Source organism: Falco rusticolus, chromosome 5, assembly GCF_015220075.1.
Source record: "Falco rusticolus isolate bFalRus1 chromosome 5, bFalRus1.pri, whole genome shotgun sequence".
Taxonomy (NCBI): Eukaryota; Metazoa; Chordata; class Aves; order Falconiformes; family Falconidae; genus Falco; species Falco rusticolus.
In genome coordinates this window covers 68,247,303-68,271,284 of record NC_051191.1, presented here as the reverse complement: position 1 = coordinate 68,271,284, position 23,982 = coordinate 68,247,303, and the positions used below count along the sequence as shown (strand labels likewise).

Genomic DNA, 23,982 nt, shown 5'->3' with positions numbered 1-23,982 from the left:
AAAACAAAGAAAGCCCACTAAGGGTCATGCTTGCAGTTTAAATTCAAGAGATCTGGCACTCCCTTTTTAGGATACAACACTGTCCCAGATGGCCAGACTACCTCTCACTACCCCTAAAGCAAAGCAACCTCTCCAGCATTCAACTCTTCTCAATACATTCCTCCTATAAGCAGCAAAAGAATGATCCCTTGCAACGGTATTTCATTCTGTCTGTAGCCAGCATTTGTAAGAATGAAAATTGTATTCCCCTCTCATTCATCCAAAAGCCTGATAAAAACTCCTGTTCAGGAAGGCAATGGCATCCAGTGTATGCTCTTTCCTTGCTAGTCCTCTTCAAAGCACCTCTAAACTAGCATAAGCAATGTATACACACTGGATCAATCTTTGTAAGATTAGCTTATTCTCCCTAATCGCGCTTAGTTATCAAAAGGACAAAAGTCATCATGAAAGTCTCAGGCTACATCATTTCTCAGAACATTCATTAATGTTGAATGAAAGGCCAGAGTGCCTGAAAAGTCTTGTAAGAGATATCACCTCAGTCTACAAACTTTGCCTTACCTGTGTCCATGCACCATCACAGCTACAACAGCATCACTATTTGGCTAGCTACATCCATGCCAGTAGAAGAGCAAAGCTAACCAAACAGTAATCCACCCAAGAGCTGAGTAACTTTACCAAATCCAAAGTTGTTTAGACTAGGCCTTAGTAACAAAATGGGCACAACTCCATTTCTAGAACTGTTAGCACAGGTACAAATGGCAAAGCACTTCCAGCACATCCCATAGGCAGATTGTTTGTGCTAAGAACAGAGCTTACCTAGAGCTATGGAGGGGACTTTTTGCCTGCAAAATAGCTGATTTCATTAAAACTTCACTACCTCAACTGAAATAAGGTATACCAAACAAAATGTAACTTTCTTAGCACACTGTATTTCTACTACTATCTTCTGGTAGGAAGATTCTGTCACAAGTAGTCCCTCCCAAATGGAACAGTGACAGCAACAGTATTCAGCAACAACACACAAAAGCTTAAATTAGTCTCAGGTGACACTAGCATCATTCTGTCACCCATCTGGTCCCCTTACTCTCTAGCACCACTACTGATGGGCAACCGAGCTTAACAACAACGAGCTGCTGGGTTTTGTGCTTTTGGTTTTTTTTGAGGGGAGGTGGTGGTCTTTAATTTTCTGCCTATATGGCACCCTGGTCTGTCTACCAGGGAAACTGGGCAAGCACCAGTGCCAATACAAGGCGGGCATATACAGCTGGGTAAGGGAAAGAAGTTGTCCTCAGACAGCAAGCACTGTCACATGCTTTAAGACTGCTGTTGAGAGTCACCCATACATGTGGCCCAGCTAACCAATGCTGGATCACTTATTAACTACATGGGCTATCCACTAGTTGGCTGTTTTTTTCATTATGCATAGAGCAAAGCAGAAGATACAAGAAATCCATACATCTTAAGTAATTTGTGAATTGCCCCTAAGTTAGAAGGCTACAGCTAAAGAGTTAACAAAACAGTAATACTGAAAGATTCAAGAGCATTACTTGAAATAAGGGGGTTTTAAAACTTTTTTTTTTTTCCAAGAGTCTTTCAATGATTCAGTTGTCTTTTTCAGTTAAGGTGTTCAACATCCATAGCAACATTCCAGATAATCTCCTGAACCACAGCCCAAAACAAAGCAAACAAGCATATGTATGTACGAACGTGAGAAGGGCGGGGATCACAGAAAACCTTGTTTTCTTGATGTACCCTAAAGTACAAACCAGGCTGTAAAAATTCTTTGGAAGTAATTTTTTTTACAATGAGGAACAATGAGGAAGCAATCCAGCACCTCTTCTCTTAGATGTAATTTCCCTAGATAAAGAGACATCTACAAAACAAAGATTAGACTCCCGCGGAGGGTCAGTGGCCAAAAAGCTGCCTTTGTAACTTGTAAACTGTCACTGGACACTTCAGCCTAAGCTATTTCACAGCAGGCTGCAGAGGCAAACAATCAAGCCCATTCTGATGCATTTGGATCCTAAGAAAGGGAACAAGCCAGCAGCCTGCCTACATTAACAAAATGCTTCCATTTCAGAGGATCTCATTACATTGTTACAACATTCGTCCAATTTGTACTGCAAATTGGACCCCAGCTTTTTAACTGGGTTAAAGTGTTATGTCAGAGGTTGGCCCACCCCCAGCACACAATGTCAGTCCGGTTGTTACAGACTGGATGACTGCTGTAAATTTGGTTTACTGAAGAGTAAAACTAAACTAAGAGAATTTTCACAAAAGCAGTACAAGACAAGGAACAGAAGTTCAAGTTCTTTTTGCATCACATTCCATGAAAATCCACAGCCCAGACCTGGAAAACTTGCTTTTGGTTCATTTTTCATTAAATGGCTCAGTTTCTCCAAGTGAGAAACATTCCATCTTTGCCCCCTTTTATGATGTTATTTCTATGGCATGTAACTCACACCAACTTACTTTACATTTGCAGCAACAAAAAGATGCAGTTTGTTATTAACACTCTGGATCACAGACTGTCTAAAAGTGAAAGACTGAAATCAGACATTACTTCCCTTTTAAGTGAAAATTTAGACAACATCTTTTTAACTACTGCCTCAACAACATCTGATTCACAGAACTGTTTGGTGAAGATGAAGAAACCAAAGTCCTGGGAGCAGGCACTAAAATCCAGAGGTAGGCAACTACACTGAAGTTACATTCATTTAACCTCACTAACACAAAGTATCTATGCATAAGAATGTAAATGGCACCAAGATTAACTGCCGCAATCCAGAGTGCAAACATTCCTCTGCCCTGGCAGATACAACACTCCCCTCCTAGGAAGCATAAATTTTAATCTCCCTAGAAACCAAACCGAGATCTTTTAAGAGTCAAGAAAATGCTCTAAGATCTAGAGCAACTGTACAAAACCAAACACTATCACTTTGCTTTTAAAACCAAAGAGGAATACACATGTTTTAGGCTGCAAACTTCAAGCAGGAAAGCATTTAAGACAGATGCCTTCAGTACTTTTTACCAGTTCGCTTGGACATCTCTTTATGTAGATGCCATCACTGTGCAGACTTAAGGGCTCATTGGTGCCAAGAGGCGGCAGCCCCCACTCTTCCCTGGGTGGGCATCAAACAGCCCCACTTCTCATTTCTCATGGCTGCCCCCCCCCCCCCCCCCAAGAAGCACTGATGTTTGTCACAACCCATTCCAGGTGGCAGTCTAGAAAAACATTAACCCAGGGAGGAGAACGAGATAACCGATTACTATCAAGACTAACAAACTGAATTGGCTCAATACATTATCAGAGAAGCAGCATGGACAACATGACAGAAAGGCCAGGACCGCACCCCCAAGGTTTTAATTATGTAATTTACTGGCAGTATTTGCCTAACCTGTTACAGACTGACAGCTGGTCCAAGCCTTTAATTGTCATATATGTACATACCACAGCCTTTATTATGACCTGTTGACCAGATACAGACCACACCTGGCATATCAAACACCACACAAAGATAACTGATTTTAGTACAGCAGCCATGATCTCAGAAGCTTGGCTGCAAAAAGCTGACCATCACACTCTTCCCAGTTTTCGAAAGCACCTGTTCTCTAGTTTTGCTGATAATGTTGGTAAGCTTTATTCATGAGGTTGTGAGCTTGCTCATCCACGTTTTATTTTCTGGCTGAGAGATTTGGCCTACAAAACATGTTTGCACTGCCATATTTGTAAAAACTATGATCAAAGAAAACTTTCTCCTTTACTTACGCTCAACAATGGCATTTCTTCAGTTGAAAACAGCGTATTTTGTTTTGCCACAAGTCAGACAACCAACAATTTGCTACTTTTCTGTAGCAAAAATGTTACATTATAAGAACAACCAACATCCACACCCACAGCATTATCAGTCTAAGATCAAAAAAAGGTGCAGTATCTTTTTCAAATTCTTTCTTAACAGAGACTTAAGCAAAAGAGGCAGATCTACTGTAACTAGACTACGCCTAATCCGTCAGTCAGAAGCAGATTTAGTTACAGGGCTGAAGTTCTAGATAAGACCAAGTAAAGCTACTCATTAATTACATATCTTAAGTTCCTTAATACAATAGCCAGAGAATAATTTGTTTTTTAAAAGATAATAATTGTTGAGAGTTAAGAAATCAGCTGAAATGAACTTTTGGCCTCTGAACATTTAGTACTACTCTTTCAGATCTGTATTTCTTTCCTAGTAACGTTGTTTTGAAATCATCTCAAATTCTGGAACAAGACCAAGGACACTGATATCACAATACATCACTGATTTAATTCAAGAGTCAAAATGTTAAGTTAATCTTTTACTTTTGATAGTCCTATAACTAAGGAGAGATGGCAAAACACCCACAGTCTACTTACAATACCCTGTGAGATTATTGCTAAATTTCTAAGAACCAAAATTATTATCAATATACATGAAAACCCTTTAAGTAGGGATGTAGCTTCAACTCAAAGCACATCTACAGGACCTAGACCAAGTTACTCACACAAAGTCATCTTGCTGTGGTTTGTTTAACAATCTTGGCATAACACCTTTTGCTAGCATAACTGTGTTCCCTGTGGAGGTTTTTGCTAGTATAGCTGCAGCCTGTAGTCTAATCAGCACAGCTATGCTAGTGAAAAACGTAAAGTCTGAAACAGTTTAAGGTCATAAATATGCTCCAAGTAACCATGAAACATTTTGGGAATAAAAACATTAGATGTTTTATGTGACTTAATATCACTTACTGATGCATTCAGATAGCCGTGGATGGGGGGGGGGGGGGAAGGTGCAATCCATGTCTTTTCCAACTAAAAAAAACCAAACAACCAAAAAAGCCCCCTAAAATACACATTGGAATTGTCTCGGGAGGGGGATGTAAGTGAGCTGTGGCAATGAGGAATACTTCACTCCTATATACTTCCAGTGAAAATATATACTGTCCCTACTTTAAACTATGCAAGTGTAATCCACAGTTTGATAACAGAGCTACACTGCTTGTTTGGTAAAACGAGGATTGGCTGTAACATTGGATGAATGACAATCAGCACCATTAAAGGAAAAATGAAGATTGTTATGTCAAACTATTTACAGTAGATAACTCACAACAGAAGATAGCAACAGGAGATTAAGCAAAAAAAATCCTCAAAGGAAATAGACACAATATTTATACCTATAAATACGTTATTACAAAACAGGAACAAACCCATGATTTCGCATAAACCAGGAAAAGTTGCAGTTAAGACATCCAGGTTACCTTTACCACAGAAGACAGCATTTACTGTAATTCATAAAGGAAGACACAAGACTATGTGTAGCACTTACACTAATTAACAATAGCTATATATCACAATAAAGCACCACTGTCCACCCTCAGACCTACACAGGTCACCACAAGGCAAGAGAAGCGGAAAAGAGAAGATGCCTCCAGGATCCTTCACTCAGTCCTGCTCGGGTGCCTGCAGCCGTAAGAGGGTTTGCACACCCTTCTTCGACTCACGGGTGGTCAGCAGGGATTTGCAGACATCAAACAAGAGGGGGAAATCATAACCATGCAGCCCTGTAAATACAGCACTACCAGTGCCAGCAGCAAGCCATAAGCTTTGCATAGAGCCACAAGCTCTAGCTACCCTCCACAGAAAGAGGCCTTTGCAATGACGTGGAGAAGTAACTGGTCTAGTATGGCAACAGGGGCCCTGAAAAATGCAGAGACGGGATGTGGTGCAGAGGAGTGCAGCTGTGGGATAAGACGTGGGGCACACGCTTGCCACCAGAGACCCCGTGGCTATAGACAATTCACTAATGGTCAGTTAAAAAAAAATGCAGACCTGGAGCTGAACAAGCCTGGCTTTAGGGGTAACAAGAAACATAGAAACCAGCATACATAAGAGGCACCGTATCTAGTAAATTCAGACATAACCTGGAGCTGCAGAGACCAATGAAGAAAGAAAAAAAGAGGTGTAAAAGCATGTTAGCAAGCAAGCAAAAAAACTCCAAGTGCATCCTAGAGGGAGGAAGGAGAAACAGGCAACATTAACATCATACTCCTCCCAACAAACTACTCCCAAGGCTGACAACCTCACATTATCCTCTCTAGCTGTCCAAAGCTGCTAACTTAAAGACTCAGAGCAGCAATGGAAGAGTGAAACAAACTCCAGAGGAAGGGACAGAAGCCAAAAAGTATATGTGGTAATTTTACATACAAGAAAATGTTGTCAAATGCAGGTAAGTACTCTAACTGCAACTTGTTAATTTTTTCTTTAAGAACTGCCTAGACTAATGATTCTTGAGTCAAACTGTTAAGATTTCTATTATACTAATAAATAAATTCTTGGCTTTACTTTCACACATTATTTTTGTATACAAACACACAACGGGTACTTCCCCTTCACCCATAAACAAAAATGGAACAATGTGGACAGAGTCCTCCATTCCTCCTCCCATTTTGCAACTCTGAAGAGCACTGTTAGTCTTTAAAATGTCACAGGAAAATTCCAATATAATAACAAAGTTTGAAACAGCCCCAGGAAAAGCAACCAAATGGGCCATCTGAACTTGTAACACATTCTTTCCCCAGAGGGAACTCTTTGTGCCAGGGTGACCCAGTCAATATTGTTTTGTACCAAAGGGCCTTTCATATATGCCTAAACACAAAAAACTGAGCTAAGCAGTCACTGTCTGCACTTTGTTTGAAAAAGAAGTTATAGACATCACAGAAGACACTCAATTTCTTTAAGAAACCCTAAGAAAAGGAAGGAAACATGGCCAAGTTGATAAACATCCACACTTTTAAGAGTAGGAAGGGTAGGAATTTGGGTTGATTTCCTGGACAAGGGCCCAGACAGAAGGAACACAAGTAGAGAGCAAGAATTGGGTCAGCAAACTACTGAATAGTTATTTGTCCTAGTTTTCAAATACCCACTGAAGATACTCTTACTCTAGCCCAACTGCATCTGTAAGGGGTGTTAATACATGTAAAACTATTCAGATAAACTACTCTGGAAAGGTGGAAAGAATACCTTATGCTGACAAAACTCCTACTGTCAAGGAGTTAGCAAATAGGGATCGCATTATAGTATAAGTTTATTTTTCTTACAGAAAGAGAATAATCTAGTGTAATTTCGATGCAAAGACTATCAAGCCTGTGGCTGTGACTGAGAGGCAACACAGCTCTTCACATTCATCTGATGTACACAGACAGCCAGCTATCATCAATACTGAGAAAATGCCTGCCACGCTTCTCAGTAGAGACCAAATGCTATATGTAGAAGCCAACCACTTATCTGTATACCAAAGATGTATGTACTGGGAAACCTAGCCAAGAACTCTATACAGAAGGTCAGATATAAACAGGCATAAACACTGCCTTATCCATTTCTAAAATCCCCAGGTATACTATTATGAAAAGCACAAAAGGTTTTTCCATTATTGACAGCACAGTAATGGCATGCAAGCTTTCGGGGAAAAAAAAAAAGTAGACACCAACAGATTTCTAAGCCCTAAGAAAAGTCAATAATCAGCACTGAGAATTTAGTACACTAGAAGAGAGCATAAGTACAGTCTTCGAGGACAACTGATCTGCCAGACAACCAGGCAAGTCGTGACCTATATAGACCAGCAAGCAACTGTAGCTCAGAAAACAAGAGTACAAAGTGTCCCAAGCCTTGCATTTATGAAATACAAAACCTGGTATCTATTTTTATCACATGCTACTCAATCAGTAATAATTCAGAAGTTTTAGATCACATTTTACACATTTACCAAATGATTTGAGAAAGGATTTGCAGCTGACCACTCAATGTTGCAGTAAGATTTCAACACAGCACAACGTTTCCCAATCTCCATGCCTACAACAGCACCACCACCCAAAACAAGAAAAAGTTAAAATACCAAGCACTGCCTGTCAGTCAAGGTAGGGTCACAGAGTTAGCAGATGGCAACCTCAAACACAAAAATAAGTTATTCTTGACACATCAAGCAGGTAAACCTTGGAACTCCTTGCTACAAGATGAGGATTCACAGGGAAACTGGACAAACACACAGGATGAATCCATCAAAGGGTATCAAGCACATGAAACCACCGCTAGCTCTAGAAGGCCCTAAATACCAGTGCATGTCTACCCTATATTGCTTGCATATTCATGCTCTAGAAGCTATTTTCTCCCTTAGGGGATGGGCATCCTTACTAAAACTTTATGGTCCTCTCCAAGGAAGGACAGCAAGGGGCCTAATGAATAAAACCAAGACAAAACAGGGAAAAAGTCAAATGATTATGAGACAGAAAATGAAAAACTCCATGGAAAAAAGGATGAGGGTTGAAATAGAACGTTTCTCAGAGACACCGGGCAAAGCACCCTAGCAATGCCAACAAATCCCTAAAGGGATCGGAGACATGCTTTAGCCAGCAACTTACAAAAGAGGACAAGGGAATAGAAAAACCCTGTAGCTGCCAGAACCTCATTTGCCAAGTTTCCTCCTTCTCCCCTGAATAGCTAGCTTGGCTGGGACCAGTAGGTGGTCCCACAACTTGGCCAGGCTTCAGACTCAAAGGGTATAAATAGAAAGGTTAGGGACAAAACACAGTAAGAGCCTCAGTAGGAGGTGCTGCAACCTGGCACATTTGGCATATGCTTATCAGGATCTCACTCTGCAGCAGAGAGATACATCAAGGGAATCATACCCTGAGTGCACCCCTAGCACAACTCTCACACTACCCATCAACTAATCCCCAGTGAAATACACACTTTGCTGAGCACAAGCCAGTCCAAAGCTTCCTGGTTTCTCATCAGGCAGGAGCCTTGTCACTTTGCGCATGGGTGGGGCACAAGGGCAAGAAAGCTGAGCAAAGCAAGCATGAGAATGTAAAGATGTTTCTGTAGCATGGCTTGTAGGCAGACCTGGTGGGTACCGCATGGTCTGCTTGGGTTACACACAAGAGGGTGGTCTGAGTCTCACGGGGCAGAAGCTTAAGCAGCAGCTCCACAATGAAGGTAGGATCCTGAGCCAGAAGGATTTCTTGTTTGACCCAGCCTTGTTTATATTACAACTATTTTGGAATTCCAAGTTTCAATAGAATGACTTGCCTTTTTCCAGAGGCTCAAGGAAATCAAAACACTCGGTGTGCCCCAGTATTTGTTCTTGCATACAGATTATTAAACACAATGATTTTTACCTTCTCTCATGAATAAGGAAACATACAACAGTCAACCACTAAAATACACTTCTCAAAAACACCCAGTATTCCTAATCTCTAACTTGATACTACTCTCTGACAAACAGCTGTGCTACCTATGAAGAAACATAGATTAATTTCTCTCACCTTAAACTTGCCTCTGGTTCTTGACGTTTGAATTAAAGCTTGGTAAAGTTAATGTCCAAGATTCCTACAAGAAGGATGTGAAATCAACATGAAGGCTGTTTCTCTAAGTTGTCCTAAAACTAGATAATAAATGTACACAGACAGGGGGAAAAAAAGTCCTTAGGAGTATATATATTATACAGCAGCTTGTAAACATTTACAGTGGATCACAAATGCATGCATTCCATTTAAATTAGAAACCTTTGATTTCTGTAGGCTCACTCACCAAGATAACAACTTTGACTTAAATAAAACACATATGAATTTTATAAAGAGGAATCAGCACAAAACCAAGAAAAGCAGGAATTTTTTTTTAACTATCTCAGCTACATCATTCTCCATAAAATGCTCAATGTAACTCCAGATTCCATATTTTATTCAAACTCTGCCAAACAAATCTCTGCTTTGCTACTTGTTAAAACTGATTTATTACTGTCAAATACATTAATCCGCAAGTTAATCTGCCTCAGGTCACCTAACGTTAGTCAGAAAGGACTTCTGTCAAGCCATATATAATGTTGCTTTTGATCTACACGGAAGTTTGAAATCAGAGCTTGGGAGAGACCCTCTATGACATAAATATTACAGCATGAAAACAGCAAGGAATGCAGAGGACTTTTCCTGTAACCCATTTCCATTTTCTCTGCTTCACTTGATGGCATGTTGTTAGAGCCTAAAAATTTCCCTAAACGAAGGCTGAGTTTATCTTAGGATCTTGTGTCACTGGAGTTGTAAAGCATACAGCACTCACATGCCAACTTCAAACTGACATTCATTGCACTCAAGCAGAGGAGGGAAGGTTTGTAAGTTACACAACGTACTTCATCCATCCTGCAAATAGGACACAAAACAGAAAAGCTGGCTTAAATGTTACACGTATTACATCATGTACAGTAAGTGCTGGTAATATTTCTATACAAAGTCTTACACCCAACAGTTTAAAGTTTTACAGTTGTATGGCTTCCTTACTCGGTATTTCCAGCAGAAAATAGAACTGGTTTTCACTGACAGACCACTTGCCTCCTAGTATAACCAATTCTCTAGACAACTTACCAGATGATCCAAGATTTTCAGCACAATCAAATCCAAAGTTCAAAGATTAATAAAGACAGCTGGACAATCACTGAGGAGAAGCAGTTTTAGCGTACACATCCTACATGCTTGCATAGCAACTGGGTTGCCATCAGCACAATATGCTGATACAGGTCTACTACCTGTCACATCCCCTGAAGAAGCAGTCTCCAATGCAAGCAGCAGTAATGCATACATTCTACAGCTTTCCTTTTTATGTCTGCCTAGTAATTAATTTTAAGTGCCAGCAATTCTCAATTACTTCATCATTAGCATGGTTAAACGTCATTCTATGACAGGAATTATGCGACTATGCATTGGTCAACCCCAAATACCACCACTGTTACCCGTGACTTTGAATGTTGTAACAAATAATATGCTCATAAACTGTTCATTTATTACAAAGACTTATATTACAACCCAGTTCAGGAGTTCCTTTGGCTTGGAATTATAAAGTGTTCAAATACTCTGTTACTTCAGAACCGGATCTCCAAGAAAGAAGCATCGAGTTTTCAGGGAATTTTAATCTCTACATAGGATAAGGCCTCTCAAAGAGTGGTAAGATTTCAGGTGGTACTACAAGAACTACTGGACACATCATACTTACTGCTAAAAGAACAGGAATGTGGAACTGTACCTTTTCAAGGATGACCTTAGAATGTACAAAATATTCATGTGAGTCTTGCAGGCGGACTAGCCCTCAGGCACTTCCATAATAATGAACTATTGAAACAGAGCCAAGACATGAGTTTTCAGAGTAAAACAGTCATGGGTTCTGTGATCATGCTTTGTTTTTCACAATGACTTTACTGTGATGTGTAACAAGGGGGTATTTGAACTGGTTAACTGATACAGAAAAAGTCAGATGGAAAGGGCTTACATGGAAGAATGAAAAACCAATGTCGTCCTGAGAACATCTTGTACTGCTTTTCCCACAGCATTTTAAAACTCCACTGCTCAAAACCTGAAGTGGACCTAGGTTATCCACAGTCATGCAGAGCTGCACTTGTTATATCAACCTTGACCTTATCCAAGTATTTGAGATTTTTCAGTATCGTCTCTGATAGCCTTGTGTTATCATCTCCATTTCACTACACTGACCCGTATACTGGAGTCCTTCCAAATCAGTTGACATAACTGGCATTTTCAACAGCATCACGCGCTAGTTAGATGTTTTGGACAGAAACATTTATGCAAGTGCTATGAAACTTGGTCAGCCTCTCTCGCTCTCTATCCAGCTTAACTTGAAATCCTGAGTTTACCTTCACAGGAGAAGACAGGAAATATCCTACCTTTAAACTCCAGAGTATAGGGTCATGGCCAAATTTGAGGAGTTTTACAGATACAGTAGCTAAAACCAATATACATCATGTCAATTATTTTAGCAATGTCACCTCCTACTGAATCAAACACTGGATTTCTGCGGTTCAGAGTGTTTTGATGTTTTATTACTGACCTTCCTTCTCTACAGTTCTAGTTGATAAAAGAATGCCAGTATACATATGAAAAATCATAGTAAGAAAAGGAGGCTTTGGCAAATTACATTCTGTGTTTCTGGAAGAGGACTTAAGAACAAAACCCACACCACCAAAAAAAATAAAATTCCTTTATATCCTTCATAGAAGTGACATGAGTAATTCATAATTATCAGGTAGTCAGAGAAATGTAGCATTCCTCTTCTATACCAAAAACATATTTGAAAATTGCTCTTTAAGAAGTATCTTACAAATCAAGTCTAAGCTACCTAGCAACTTCCTTCACTGCATTAGTAAAGCTTGCAAAAAGGAAAGTATTTTTATAATACATTTATTATTGAACTATGTCCTTAATGCTGCAGAATTCATATGGTTGCCATTTATTAAGAAGTCACAGAACAGTTGCACTTAACCATGGACATTAAGATCATCAGGACACAAGCCTTTTTTCAGCATCCTCCTCTTAGCTTGAACTATATAAAGGTCAGAAAACCACTAAGTAAAGCTTTTGTTGACTCCATTATGCTTTTCTCAACTCTCAGGACACCTACTTCAGAAAATAGTCCATTTCGTTCCCCACTGAAGGTACAGCAGGCAGAAAGCCAACAACTGGCACTTTGTCACATAGCTACTTTAATAAGAATTATGAATAGGCTCTTCCTTTTATTTCTACAGCCATGTTCCATTAAAATAAAATAAAAAATGCCTACAAGATTAACATTGAGAACAGCAGAACATTGCTGTTATCAGCCTTACAGTGCTATATGCTGTTCTAGGGAATACACAGACACACAAATAATTGCTTAAACTAACGCAATTTGCAAAGCACACAGTTCTTCACAAGCAAATTGGTTGTATTGCCATGTCAGAAGGCACCTGACCCACCACCACTAACTTATCTCCACACCACCAGTATTTGTCTATGTAAAACATGCCCACAAATACCACCAGCCATGGAGACAAAGACATACATTAAAGCATTGGGAAGGAAAACAGAGAAAGTACATCCTTCAGTTTACACCAGGGAATGGCAACCACTAAATCTCATGAGCAGCCCACTAGGAAATGCAGTGAGTGCAATATTCTCCATAACAAAAGCATACCTAAACCATCAGCTGAGAGAAGCTGAAATGCACATTCAGTGGTTCTTCATCTCAAGTCCTACTAGCCATCCACTTCCAAATGCTAAAACCCCTTTCCCTGCAGGTAAAAGCTTGCCAATACTCTCAGGACTGAGAGTACAGCTGGTTTCAGCTATACTTATCCCTGCATTGCACACCTTTTTAAAACAAGTCCTACTGCACACTGGGAGACACAGATCTAAGTATTTATAGTTCAAGCATGAGTTAAAGATTAGCTAAAGGGATTTTACCATTCAGATTTAATCTAAGACGACAGAGGTGGTATTTCTCTCAGAAGGCAGCTTTTACCACCTGAATTCAACGATCCCGTTTTCATCATGCATTTTACAAAAACTCAGAAAAAACATATAGCCATAGGCAGACTTGAAGTCCTTATCACGGTAACAGGTCCCAAAACCTAGTATCACTCACCAAGTAGTTTGCACAAGAAATCAAAAGACCACAAGTGCCTTTATTAAAGTCTTCAGAATCATGCGAAGAAAACATTTCATAGAAGGTCCATGGCATGTTCCCTCCAGAAGAAGAACAGCCTGTTTATTCAAATACCCATACACAATCCAATTTACTAAAACACATGACGTTTTGAGAAAATCATACTAGTCAAGCAATAAACATTCATCAGTAAGGAGCTAAAACAGGAATCTAACCAGAATGCTGTCAGTAAAACAGAGAAAAGCCCACTAAAGGATCCTACCAACAAAACGACTCTTACGTAAAAGCTGTGGAACTGTTTAACACAGCAGTGATCTCCTAATGAAATCTATAGCATATAAGCTGTCATCTTCTAGACCTAAACAGAGCAGCACAATTGACCTTGGCTTCAAACAAGGAACAGCAGTCTCTGCAATCCTCTAAGCAGATGGAAACAAATAGGTTGGGGAAAAGAGCATTTAATTTGGTAAAGAAGAGAAGGAGGAAAATGGGATAAACTGATAGGAAAAGTGGCTTTGGTATGACAAAGTCAGGCTAGCCACATCTTACCTTTGAATACACACAGATGATCATAGCTATATTTAGAAAAAACAATTAATGTTGGCAAAGGCAGCTGGACTTTTACATGACCTATTCAAATGCAGACAGTGTTGTAACATTATGAAGTCTGTATCTAGTGTAAGTTTGGTTTTCAGCACTAGATGAAGAAATATGAATACTAACCACCCTGAGATAAAAAACTGCCAGAAATAAAAGAATTGGGGGTGGGGAAGAAGTAGACTTTCCTGCAGCAGGTCTCTGCAGAAGTTTGTAATGTACTTAGATTTGCTGGCAGAACATTGCAATACCCATTTTAAGTATTCAGGCTTGACTTTCAACCTATTCTGCAAGTAAATTGTCTACTCTCTTGCTTACTGCTGTCTAAAGGTACCTTTAGAGCCAATGATTATAGCTCTGCCTGTTCCAGCACTCTCTTCCTGTAAATAGTGCCTGACTATTTTCTGTTCTCACAAGGGCTTAATTAGTCCTGTTCACAGAGAGCTACAGCAGCTGGCACATCCCAGCAGACTCCACTGCATTTTCACAGCTACTGAAATTTATCTGAATCATGCTGCAAATTTTTTTACACCATTAATTACATGTCCTGTGAACCTTCTATCTACCTACCTATACATTTGAAGACACCTTTCTGCAAGCAATTTAGCTACAAGACAGCTGTGAGAAATCCCAAAACATTTGTTAACGCACATGCCGTTCACAGAAGGCCAAAGAATCCTGCATGGCCAGAAAAAGAGACTCTCCTCCACTAACAGAGCAGCAGAGACCTGCAACTCTAGAATGTGAGAGTAATGATGGCTACATGCAACACATACAACTGTCATTTTTTTTTTTTATACCCACCACCCCTACAACATATTATCTGCTCAAGAGACCATTAGGCTACAAATAAAAGTAATCAAGCAAAACCTAGACAGTAATTTTCTCCCTACCCTGGCCATGTAAGTCAAACAGATGCCACTTAAAACAGAGCGAAGGACAGAGATATTTCCATGAGGTTCTGAAAATTCCAAATAAGTTATAAATTAAAATAATGTTAAATCAGAGGGCAAGTTGTATTAAACATACAATAATTCCTCTTCACAATTCTGAGCACCTTAATTTTGCCAACACCTCCTTGATTCAAGTTCTTTGCTTCTCCTCAAATCAAGAAACAGCAGTGTAAGTTGTGCACCTCCATTCCTAAGAGCGATCTGCTTACCACCGCAGCAGCTGCCACATCCCAACGTGGTGAGCAGTCTTCCATACACAAAAAGAGTGCCAGTGTCCTGAAAGGAAACCTGGAGGTTCATCTTCAAACTGGACTAGGATAAAGATTTTATTTTTATGTGAAAACCATTGAGATAAACTTTTCAGAAAACATATGTAATCACTGGGAAAGTCAGAACTCCAGCTCAGTTTTACAGTTACCTGATGATAAAAGTCTGAATCTCTCAAGTCTGCCACACAGAAGGCAGGAGATCGTTCTTTTCAAAGCAACAGGAACTATGTGGAAACAATTCACCTCTTGCTTATTAGTCTACACAATGGTCTGCAGCATCCTACTTCAAAAGTAAAATGTTCTAGTAGTAGTAGCATATTCAAGTAAACAAGTGAAAGTTAAAATGTTTTCACAAATCTGTTTTCTGAAGAAGCTGAAATAGTACTTTGTCTCCTTATTCATAATTTTGAAAACCAGTTTCTTTATTGAACTTGTCTTGAAAAACATGTTGCTTTGAAAAGCAGAGGCTGCCAGTCACCATGTCAAGTACAACCAAATGAAATGCCTTGTCCTTTATACAAGACATTGTATTTAAAACCAGTTTTATCAGAGATCAATACAGTTTAAAGTAACATTCTTCCCCTTAAACACTGTCCAAAGACTTTTTCATAATTGCTACCATTATCTTGTGTAACATCTTTTCAAATCTACCAACACCGTCTGCCAGAAAATTCACTGAATGACTCAGACACAGACACTTTCAGATCATAAATACTCAAAACTGCTATTTCCATTTCAGAACTACTTCTATTTAAGCATTTGAATTGCTGACTGCATAATAATCCAATGATCTCCTGAAGCTTCCTCATCAAGATTTTCCTCATGCATAGACAGCATCTCCACTGCCGAAAGCAAGCCTTGTTTCTTTGCACAGTGTCTTTGTCAATACAGTTCAACAACTAGAAACCTGTAAAACTTGCAAAATTCTTGGTGTCTAATATTAATTATCTCTTGTACATGAATGCTTGACACAGCTCCTTGAACATGCAACTGAAGACATAACAGCAGAGATCCAAGCATTAAAATCACTGGCACTACATGCTCTCCCAATTATTTCCTTCATGACAAATCAACAGAAACTCTTAGCCTAGAACAAGTACAAGCTTTCTAAACTCAAGCCTTTTTACCTTGTATCTAAAAGTCAGGCTTCAAGTCTGAATCTCACCCACATTGCCAAAACTACTGCTCACTAGTCACTTGAGCAAACCAGTAGTAATGCCACCAGTTCAACAGCACTGATACACCCCCACCCCAGTCTTTGCACCGATGGAGTTGTAAGGGGGAGCCCTTCGTTTGTGTCTAGCTTTCTTGAAGACCTGATACAGTTTAAGCTCCTATACTCATCTCATTTTGTTTGAGAACATGCATATAATAGATAAGGATCAGTTGAAGCAATTTTCAGCATGAAAGGTTTTGCTTAACTATGCCCCCCCCCCAAAAAAAACCCAAACCAAAAAAACTCTAGTGTGAAGGACAAGAGTCTGATTTATACTCAGAAAGCATAATTTTGAAAGCCTGGCCTGAGTCAGGGTGCAGCTTTTAACTGCTCCATCTCTAATTCCAATTCAGTTTTCCACATTAGCAACTATTCTCCATGGTTTCTGCCACAAAGCTGCCAACAACCTTATCCGCAGGCTTATTTAACCATATTTAGCCATCAGCTCAGACAAGGGACTTATTTCCGTATTTTATCAACAAATCTTACACTTCCAACACAACAATGAATTTGTTTCAAGTTGCCTACTAACACACACTCAGTCTTCATATAGGATTAAGTGTCACAGTACAGATAAAGTTTACATGTAGTAAGTTATAACATAAGAGCCACAACATAAAATGTTCACAGCTGAAACTGGGTAGTACCCCCACAGAAAAAGGAAAAACAAACTCAAAACACAATCTCTTCCTTTCTTGCATAAACAATATTCGTTCATTGCCAAAGATAAGAAGGAAAACAGACTGTGTTTTATGACTGTGCTGCACCCATAACTCCATGACATAACACCCACTTCTGTTGATCATAAATGCTTTTCCTCTGTTACAGCAGCTACCACCAAACTTTAAGTAGTCACATTAAGGTTCTGTAGAAAGCAAGCACCTCACTACTGAAATACTACAAAAAGGCCTCTGAAAGCTGAAGATTTGTAGAACAGTACTGCGAGAGAGGACTGTACAGTACACAGCTCTTCACTGACTTCCAGACTAGATCTGTGAAGACCACGGCCAGAACAGAACTAAGAATTTAATACTCCCTGACACTGACTACAGCAAGGCAGTGAAAACAAGAGTTTGAATTACACATTAAGACCTCAACACCAGATTATGCCCAGAAGGGTTTTCTCGGAGGACTTGGCTAATTTTATAAAACCTGGTCCACTTCCAAAAATACACAACACAGTTGCGATACACAACTGTTTCATGAACTTCAATGCCATACTAAGAACAAAACGTATCTTTAAATAAAGACTAATACCTAAAAGCTTTTCTGCTGCATGACAGGCGGATACAATAGTTCACATGCACAAAGTGACAAAGCTTATATGTCAAAAAAGTTATACTTTAATGTTAATGGTTTTCTTAAATGCCAACACGCACATCTACTACAGCCACTAAATCAACTGAGTTTTAAGTCTAAGGCAGACATAAAAAGAAACCAACACTGCTTGAAAAGCTCAGTGAGAACAACAGCTGTCATATCTTCTTTGTCTTCTAGTCGATTACCATATGTTTCAACGTCTTTGTTGCACATCCTAAGCAAACAAGACATGAATATCTAATTCTCTCAGGAATAACAATAAAAAAAACCCCACTTTTAAAGAGTTTATTTAACTGTCACTCGGCAATATCCAAATTGTGGTCACACTAGTGTTGAATATTTACATTATTTACTGTTAATAACTCCAACCTTTATACATACATACACATAAGCACACACAGAGAGAGCTCTGCAGGCAAAGCAAAGTTCACACATATTGTGCAAGTGGAGGAATTATTTTTATCGCCTCCATAAAAAGATTTTAGGAGCAACAGCACATTTGCCTGCCCTGACAAGCAACAAGTGTGCAGAAGGCTACAAACAAGACCCACTTACAGCGCTTTTGACCCACTTAGAGCGCCTAAAGCCTCCTCCAGCCGAGCTCTTCCCAGTGCTCCTTCGTGCCCCTAAGCGAAGACCTGACCGCAGGCCCGGCTCACCCCTGCCCCCGGCCAACCGCCCGCAGGGCCCGCTCCGCGCCGCGCCGGCGAAACCCGGCCCCGGCCGGGGGCAGCGGCCACCGCCGGCCTCCCCCCAGCCCTCACGGCCACCCGCCCGCGCCGGGGGCGGCCGCGGCCCCGACCCCCGACCCGCCACCGTCCCCGGGGAGCGGCGGGAGGGAAGCGGGCGCTCCCCTTCGCCGTCCCGGCGAGCGGGCGGCCGCCCGGCCCCGGGCCAGCGCCCCCGGGCCCCGCGGGCGGCGGCCAGGCCGCACAGCCCCTCCAGTGAGGAGCGGGGCCAGTGGTCCCCCGGGCACTCACCTGGCAACGGCCGGCGCCCGCGAGGTGCTGCCCGCCGCCCCGCGCCGCCCCCCTCCTGCGGCAACCGCTGCCGCCGCCGCCTCCCCGGCCCCGTCGCCTCCTCCCTGCCCTATACCGTCATCATCGCACGAGGCCCCCGCCGCCAATGCGGGACGCGCCACCGCGCCTGCGCACGGCGCGCGGAAGGAAGCGCGGGGAGCGAGCGCGGCTGCGTCTCGGGCAGCGTAGTGCGGAGGGGCCGCGCAGGCGCACGGGGCGCGCACCCGGCCGCGCGGGATGGGGGAGCGCGTGCGGGCGCCGCCGCGCTCGTGGCAGGAGCTGGCGCTGACCGGCTGGGAGCGGCCACGGCCTGGGGGCGGTGGCTGGGGCGGCGGACCCGCAGGGAGGGCCGGGCCAGGGCCAGGGCCAGCGCACCCGGCCCGTCTCCCGGGGAGGGAGGGGTCGGCGAACGGCGGAACCCCCGTCCCGCACCTCGGAGGGTTCTCCTGCGACACCGCTGCCTCCGGGCCCAGAGCAGCAGCCGCGCTCTCCTAGAGAAAGCGCTGCCACAGAAAGCCCCGGGCGACCTGACAGAATAGGCCCGAGGGGGCCACCCGTCGTGACAACTCCGAGCCGCCCTGGCTGGGGATTGACGCTTGGAGCTGGTGTGCGTGGCGTGGGGTGGGGAGGCCGCAGCTGGTGAAAACCAGATGGTGTTACCAGGCCTGATGGTGCTGGAGGTGTCTTGGAAGCCTGGCTTGTGTGATAGGGCCCAAACATCCATGTCTGGTCTAGAGGCATGGAGGAGGAACTCCAAAGAGAACAAGAAGTTCCTCTGTTGAAGTAGTGGGAAGTGTAGGCAGAGCAGCAGGAAAAGCTATGTGACGTGGCGATTTCAGCTCCTGAAATCACATCTGTGGAGAAAATGGTGGAAACCCTATGCCTGCATGTTGTACAGTGAGACTAGTCAAAACACTAAGGCAGGGGTCCTCAACATTTTTAACCAGGGGGCTGGTGCGCGGATACAGTGGCAGGCAGTCATCTGCGGCTGCTTGGTTTCCCCCCCAACCCCTGGCAGGGGGGTCTGTAAATACCGGGGGCCGGATTGAGGACCCTGGGGGGCTGTATCCAGCCCGCAGGCTGTAGTTTGAGGACCCCTGCACTAAGGGAACACTATACAGTCAGAGTACAATCTTAACAATTGCCAAAAACAACTGCACGACCTGGGAGGAACCCATCTGTAATTCGTGGGCTCTGCACTTTAGTGCTTTGCTGAGCCACAACCCAATCAATACACTTGTACCCACACCCAGAAATTTTAGCTCAAACCACTGACTGTGAGCAAGATACTCAATGGAAGCAAAATTTTCCCTATCAACTAATATTTGAAATGTTTTGATTCTTAATACCCATCAACTTATACATATTGCCCGTTCCTTAAAACTGTTTATAGAACTGATTCCCTATTCTCTCAGTTAAAATATATCCCATCTCACACATTCATTACAGTCTTTATTATTGTGAAGGTAGTTAACAAACAGCACAGTTGCACTATTATATGTATCTACAGTTTCTCTCATCAATCAAAATGTATTTTGACAGCCGTGGGGCAGCAGCAGGGAGAGTAACAGCTGCAGTGCTTGCTCCAGCTCCACCCCGTGCCTGGCAGATGAAGTATTTCCTGCTCCGTCTTCAGTATTTCATCTCTAAAATGGTGCTAATGATTTTAAAATATTTTGAGATCCATTGACGAAAATTATATTAAAACTGCATGTCATTTTCGTTTGTCGTTTCCTGTCACCATAACGCAACCAGTTAAGAGAGAAATTGAGATAGGAATACTGACTGTTTCATTAAATATTAAATAAAAGGAATTAGGGTGGTTTATTCAGGTTTGGGAGCCTGGAAGTCAAAAAGTAAATTTGTGCTTTGCCATTTGGGGCAAAGTATTCATTCAGAAAGACGCATTTTTTAAAACTAAGTAATGTAATGCCTGACAATTTATAAAGAATTTCTAGAAATTGTAGCATTAATATAAAATGTTCACTGCCTTAATTCCATCTCTGAATGTTTTTGTCCTACATGCATAGCCCTGTACTTTGTGAAAGTTGGAAGGTTATTAGTTAACTCCGCTGTTGTTCCTGAGCAAGCAAAAACAAATTTGCCTCTGGTAAATGAAACTGAAACTGGGCAAAATCATCACAGTGAATTGCAGAGGGCTGCCGCTCTAAAAACCTGGTCTAGATGTTTTCTCAGCCTGAGAAAGGTAATGGCCAAGCACTTGTGCAGGTCCTTCGGGCTGTGAACAAGGCAGGGCTACAATTAGCTCCAGCACAATGACTGTGACAGTCATTAAATGACACTGGGTCTTCCTCACATCTTTTTTTTTTTTTTTTTTTTTTTTTTCCCTGAAAAGCAGGATTGTAATGTGTCCTTGCATGGTAATGCCTCATCCTGTCCATCCCACGTGATCATGATCCTCTTGCAGTCATGCCAAGAACTGACACAGCTATATGGCACTCCAGGAAGAGCCAAAAGACAAATTATGATTCAGAATATAACCGCCCTAGGATAAGGAAGAGCCTGCACCCTTTTTCTTTTTTCTTTTTTTTTTCAGGATATGCCTTATTGCTACAAGCCTTTAAACTTCTTCACCTCTATTGGCAAACACACTTGAGCAGCTTCCTTCTGAATTCTCCAGGATGGCTGCCACCATTTGACAGCACCATGGGGCAATGTTAAAAGGGAAAGGGCCTGGGGGTGGTATTATAATCTCCCTGCCTCCCAGTAAAGCAGTGCCTGCTCACTTTCTTTGTAATTTTTCCTTATTACAGTCTTCTTCACCTCCCAAATCACCAAGGGCCTGACTCTCACCCCATGCCCTATCAAACTGCTGAAGGCTGGTGCTTGCTGCAGCCACCAAGTTCCAAACAGAGCTGCTGCTGCTCCATGGGGCCATCAGGCCCAGCTTGCATTAGGCAGGCGGTATGGAGAGCTAACTGAAATTTAGGGCAGGTGTCCAACTTGAGTGTCACAGGGCAGTATTTAGTCCTCCATTTTATGGCTGCTGCATTTTATCCCAGCTCTCAGGGAGAACTCCCAACCCTGCTGCTTGTTCCCCCTTTGTCTCTCTTCGAGGAAATGCTGTGAGTAGGTCATGCCTTTTTGAATTCTAATGCAAAAAGAATAGATTGCAGTTGTCGTTCAGATGGAAGGCATGAGTATGCTGTGATCATTCTACTATACTGGGGTTTTTATATTATTAATATGTATTAACAGTTAATTAATAATATGTATTAACAGTTTTTACTGCTGTTGTTTGGAGATTTACAACAGCTGATCATCACTCTTTTTGTCCTTTCTGCTATGTGTCCTGTTGGCCATGGAAATCTGTTTTGCTTATCTTTGAGGCTGGTTATATTTAGACTTCAGAGCTAATATGCTCATGACATGGCCCAGTCCCAAAGCCACCAGCTATCTATGCTGGAAAGGCTACCCACTCGATGGTCTCTGCATCCATCAGCCTTTGCACACAGCGTATTGGTGCCCACGCTGCCCTAGCAGGCAGGCAGGCAGGGTTTGGCCAGGATACATATCTGGACCAAGGAGATGGGATGCATCTCTGGGTCCCATGGGTTAGACATAGCCAGAGCCTACATTTGAGGAGAAGGGGATCCAATATTATGTTCACATCTGCTCACTATCTGTTGTATGACAGTTCCTTCAGAGCCTGCCCTTCAGCGAACTCGATTTCGTGGAGTATCCTCTGGAAACTACTTAACCTGAAATGTAGTTAAACAAAAGCTAAATGAATGACCATATAAGCAGGTGGTTCTGGAAAACCTTGTGACAGACACTTGAGAATTGCCCTTTAGTCACTGGAAGTTATTTCCCAAGGTCTCCTTGGGATGTTCTATGTCTGCGTCAGTTGATGAAAATACTGTCTATATTTCTGTAGCCACTGATGACTGCTCCCACAGCGTAATTTAAACCTACTAGGCTTCTCCCTGGATGGGGTCAAGTGAGCAGAGAGAGACCCTTGCATGTTTGATTTTATATGACTGAACAAGATCTGCTTCATTCATGCTTTGTCCGGGCTACAAAACTTGGGTCCATATAGAAAGTGTAAGTTACACTCACAGTGTGTATCTGGGTTCCACTTGGCTGTTTCCTGAATCACAAAAGGCAGCAGTCTCTGTTATATTGAGCTCCAGGTAGGCACAGCTTTTGGGGACAAAGAATGGGAGCCTGCAGACAATGCAAATGGCCTAGAGTCTGGTGGTATTAAAAGGTTCATTTAAATATTCTCACAACCCTGACACTATCTTTTTACCATAACTGATATCAAATGAAAGTTTCTGTTTGTTCTAGGATCAGCTATTGCTTGGCTTACCTTGCAGCAGAAAATACTAAGGCCTCATTCATTCACGTTGTAACTTATGTATTACTAGCTGGTTGGAAAATGATGACAGATTTGCATCCTGTTCTGCTCCGTTTAGGAGCTGATGTTGACTGACTTGCAATAACCGTATATTTGCATAGTGCCTTTAACTCCAAAATATTTTAGTTTTACATGACTTACGGGTGGTCATTTCTATCAGCCTTGAAGTGCAGTGACTTCAGGGTTGGAATGTGGCAGCCAGTTACCAGCACATACTATATAATAGCGTATTGTGTGAATATCTTATCCATATGAAACTGCAAACAGAATTTGAGTAGGCAGGTATTTGATTCAGAAGCCAGGCTAACCTCCCAAGGCCTTAGTCTTGCTACGAGATATTCAATACCCATAAATAAACAAGCCCAAAGTTCACCTCTCTTTTGTAGAACAGTCTTTCCTCCAGCATTGTACCAGACTAGGGCTTCACTGCAACTGAGCTTCCAAGCCTCCTGCGGAGCCCCCAGCCACAACCTCTGAGCAGCTGACCCCCCAAGGTGTCACTGAGCCTTTTTGTCCCGGATTGAGCGTGTCCCTGCACAATGGGGATACAGCTGTCTGCCTGCCAGAGTTAATGAGCGTAGAAGGTAGGCCTTCAATTATGGTTCTTCTCAGCTGTATTTCTGAAAAAGCTTTGCAGAAAAAAGGAGGTATTCTGCTCCTCATTTTATACAGAAGGAGGCTGGAGGCTAAAATGCAAAGAAATTAAGTAACTTGTTGAAAATTACAAAGCAGGTAATC

General features: G+C 42.0%; 1 protein-coding gene across 3 annotated transcripts in view; it reads right to left on the bottom strand.

Annotated features, from left to right (window-relative positions):
- Positions 1 to 18,916, bottom strand: part of ADIPOR2 (adiponectin receptor 2) — a 45,642-nt gene extending 26,726 nt beyond the window's left edge. For 2 of the 3 annotated variants that reach the window (XR_005104624.1, XM_037390303.1), the window contains exon 1: positions 18,825 to 18,916. The gene's annotated coding sequence lies outside the window, so the exon portion shown is untranslated. Of the gene's footprint in view, positions 1 to 9,330; positions 9,394 to 18,824 lie in introns of those variants that run through there. The other variant, XM_037390304.1, reaches the window with a different exon arrangement.
- Between the last annotated feature and the right edge of the window lie 5,066 nt (positions 18,917 to 23,982).